A 4822-nucleotide genomic window follows, 5' to 3' on the forward strand; every position below is an offset into this window, starting at 1 on the left:
ACTTTGAATAATTTATTTTGTTTTTTGATGATGATTTATTTTGTTTTGTTTTTTTTTTAAGATGATGGCGTCAATATTACAATTTTACAATGCACCCTAAACTGAATTATCTCTCGGATGGATGCAATGCACCCAGAATGCAATGCATCCTGAATTATCTCTCGGAGACAGATGTGTGTGCTGGCCTGATCAAATGATGATTATGCGCGCTGATTAGAACAACAGCATTATGCATCTACGCTGGATGCACGATCATGCAGCATAACTAAATAAGCGCATTCCTACCGTTTATTGCATGGTTTACCACAAATATGCTGGCGCTTGGATAAATACAATCACTTCCGATCCGACCGGTGTCCTACAGTAGTTAACCAGGGATGGCCTAGTATAAGAGCGCTACAAAGCTATACAATCACCATTATGGGTTTTCAGTGTTTGTTAATCGATTCTAGGCGATGGGAAACACATAATGCATGCGATGCCATCGGTCGCGAGAGTATGTGTATCAAATGCCACATAACAATTAGTTACGCGTTGGAGAAATGGGTCATTTAAATAATATAGTATGATTGAAATATGTTTTGTTATGCAATGATCATATTTAAATGACTATATCGTTTTGTCTTCTTCTCGTTTTAGGTAAGTGGCCCGAGCTCCATTATACTGAATTACTAATTCTGTCGTTTGCTTGATGTGTGCTAAGTAAGTATTTAGACATGAACATGGTGACAATGGGCCAAAGTTTAACCTATAGCCAGCGCCATTTAGATCTACGCGATATGATTGCTGGGCAGCCATTTGAAAAAGTTTTACGCTCGTTCAACTAACTGCCATAAATTTGCATACAAATGGCGAGAGCGTCATTGCACGGTAAGAAATAAATAAAAGCTGATTCTGCTCAACTGATTGCAGATAAATCTGCATAGTTTCCTTAACTACGTCCAAGACTTTGCCGACTGGCGTCTAGAAGTGGCTCAACATTAATGGGTTCGCGGTTCAAGTTCTAGTGGCGCACAGGACATCAACTTTGCCAACTGAACCGACAAGACACAGTCACAGGAGCTTGTGGAGTTTAACCAAGCCGGCCAATCTAGCTCCTTGGAGCGCATCGATAAATTTTCCACGGCGTTGTTCGGCACTCAATTCAAATTGGGCCACGCTAAATGGATATAAACGCGCGTAACTTTTCATGATCACGGCGAAGGGTGTCTTGAAAGAAGCCGATTTACGATAACACGAAAACCATTCAAAAGTCCTATCAAGGAGGTGTTATTGCCTTCTCCGATCGCTGTATATAAGATTAGCTTGCCCTCTGAAAGAAGCAAAATATCCTGTGGAGTCCTGGCGTGTCGTGTCGTGCTACAGTGACAGCTGCTACAGTCAATGCCCGACTAAACCCTTTCAATGGAAACAGTTCCTAAACTCAGGGAAACCAATCGATCGAAAGATTCGAAAGACGGATACCAACGAGGACACGTCGCCGCAGCCTCTACTACTTTTCCGTCTTCTTCCCCGCCAAAGTGTCTTTATTTGTGTGTCAAGCGCAGCTTCTCTGCCCAACTTCAAGACATCGTTTGTAGATAAAGTGGATCAATTTCGTACCCGACATGGAACACGGCATCCTCCTTGGGGAAGACTACAAGATAACATTGATGGCAATTGCATGATGGAACGATATCCAGCAGAGTCAATGAATAACTCGACGGCGGTGATGCAGAAAGCCCGAGAAAGGAAAGCAGCATGTTGTGGTTGATGTTAAAACGGGTTTAAAGTTTCGCCTGATGGTGCCAATCGGTGAAGTAATTTTTCTACATTATACACGCACCAGCACCATCAGCTGCGGGGTGAATCGTGTCTGTGTATGTGTGCATCAAGTAGTGGTCTGCTCGTTATTCCATGCACGCAGACATCAACCGATTGCATAGTGGGCCTGTATCTCAACGAAGGATGTTTGGTGGTCCCTGGCCCAGATCTTTCTGGGCGAGTAGCCCATCTTCTTTCAACGAACAGCCAGATAACTGTGCGTACGATGGCCGTTTGCGGAAAGGTGCGGAATGATAGATGAACTAATATTTTATTCCTACCAGACATACCCCATCGGCGGCCGACAGTATTTGTCTCGTCCAAGAACTGTGTAACATCCCGTTCGGAACTGGTGGAAAGGTAGCGAACAACATGGAATAAATTAGGCCTCCGGATATTCTTTCGGCAGCGATTCTGAAGCAATTTGCGAGGCAGCTAGATGAAAAATGTCAAACTCCATTTCTGCTCTCGGGTTCGAGGATGCCATATCCAATGACACAAGGCAGAACCACGAAGCGGAGGCTCACCTTTATTGATTGTGTTGTCCTGCTGAGGCCAACCGCTCCTTGCGCTCCCGTTTCCAGGGTTTCGTGATCTGTGTCTCCGTGTTATCGGCAGCACTCTGGGGTGTGATAAAAATTTGCATCTGCTATGTTATGAACAACACAATCCAATGGAAGACGACCTTTGCGATGTCTTTTAACTTTTTTTGGAAGATGTTCCCTGGAAATAGACAACCCTCGTGGGTTTTACAAGCTGCTAGTTGTCAGAAAACGACAGTTTCAATTCGATCACACTCAAAAATACAGATAAGGAACAGACCGCCTGAAGGCTTTAGATCCTCCAATCGATTTGAGTAACAAATAGTTTTAAATATGATATGTGGCCCGCCAAGACCAACCCCAAGCCATTAGCAGTTTTTGCATCGACTTTAAAGCATGCTTTATGGTGCATTTTGTTGGAATGATTTGGAAAAGTTAAACCATTCCAGATTGGAAGTGTACAAAGAGTAAGGAACTATCATGTCAATAACACTTTGATTCGTTCGATTATTCATTCTATATTTGTTTTATTTTAATGAACTTCCTAGTTTTGTTTATTTGTTGGTGAATATTTTTAAATAACGATTTTAAAATATTTATAAAGCTCCTTATAATTATATATCCTCCTTATATAAAGCTGTTATAATTGTTTTACTTTTTTTTAATTGTACTATATTTGAACTTGCTTCTTCCGATTGTATGTTTTATTGTTTTAATATTGTGAGTAAAACTTATCTTAATTGAACAACGGAACATTAAGCAATGTTGTGCAGCATCAAAATGCCTATCGATAACAGGAATTTCAGTAATGAAACGGTTAGAAGTCCGACAATCCAAACGATCGCCGAACATCTTTCGCGTTACCAAGGCAGATGGCGTAAGATCGAAATGGATCCCTTATGTTTTACCAAAAGTGGAAACGTTACACCGAACCTTTTTATAACCACCCTAGAACACTGTTAGTGAAAAAGGCTTTTAGGTTGAACCGAGTTTTACGACCGAGATTCGTTCGTCCATTAGCAACAGACTAGCTGCTCGCCCTGTCAATTAGTCCAAAATACGAATTCTTTTTCCATTTCTGCGAAAGAGAGCTAATTGATGCTAGTTTTATCAGTTTCGGTAAGAAGAGGATGAGAACGGCGATTTGACTAATCAAATCACCAATAATCAGTTGCTGGAGTATTCAATACTAAAGTGCTTTAGCTTGATTGGAGTGGTCTAAGTTTGGCCATTCGGTTCATTTATGTTTCCAGTGTGCGTTAAACGCGAAACCCAAATTAGTTTCTACTTCGATCTGATGAATGATCATCATCCGGTTTACTTCTGCATCGGACCATCTGAGAGGCCGTTTTGGTGTTGGTGGACACCGGTGAGCAGTGATCATCTCTAGTTTGACCAACTAAAGATGTCGAGGCTGCGGCCGGAAGGCTCGGTCCGTTTTCGTTTTCACCGTCCTCGTACCCGCTTACTTCGGATACTGCGTTGGAGTCGGCGTAAACGATATTTAAAAATATTTACGATCCACCATATGAGCCGACGATCCAACGGACCCACGAAACCTACTGACCAGGAATGGCCAGAGCACAATGGCAGGTAATCATCTTTTCGAAGGCGTTATGAGCTCTTCTTTTTCTGTATGTTCATGATACAAAAGCACACGGTTTTATGTCCGGCATGTTCTTAACCTTAGCTCGTGGGTTGGTAATTAAACTTATACTTTGTATTTTTTGCAAACAAAACAGAGTTCAGTTCACAGATGCGCGACGTCCATTACAGGCGTACGAAGCGAGGAATTTATGGAAATTTAATAGCACCTGCATTTTATCAGCAAATAAAACATCATTATGCGTGATACACGATGCAATGAAGTTAACGGATTACATTAATTCGCTGCGCTCATGAATTTATTTTCGTAAGGTTTTGGTAATAGAGGATTAGAGTGAAATTGCCTCTTTGAAATTTTATATGTGAATGACCCCTCAGTTCATTGAAGAAGTTAACACTTCATAAATATTGTCAAACGTTTTAATATTCCGCAACTTTGGTGCGCTGTGCAACAACGAAGATATTCTATCGTATCAGATCCTAACACACTTAGAAGATCTGTCGACACACAAGTATGTCGCGCACTTGGAATAAAATAACCTGCCCTGCAAGAAAGATCACTATCGCGCATAATTTTCACCGCGCAATGATCGACACCGATCATTCCTGAACGTTATGTGGGTCACAACACCGGTGCAATGTCTTGCATCTTTCACAACATCGTCGTCGAATGATCGGTCGCCAAGAGAAATAGGGACGGAAGACACCCATCAGGTTCATCAAACATATAGCCTGCCAGACGTGGTCGACAGTTATGTGTCAACCAGAGGGGCTGCCACTTGAGAACCTCGATGGTGGTGTGGTACGACCGAGAGGAGCACATCACATGAGTCAGTTAATTATTGGGGAAATATATTTCATTCATAAAATTT

The sequence above is a fragment of the Anopheles bellator genome, chromosome 2 (genome assembly GCF_943735745.2).
Source record: "Anopheles bellator chromosome 2, idAnoBellAS_SP24_06.2, whole genome shotgun sequence".
Lineage (NCBI taxonomy): Eukaryota > Metazoa > Arthropoda > Insecta > Diptera > Culicidae > Anopheles > Anopheles bellator.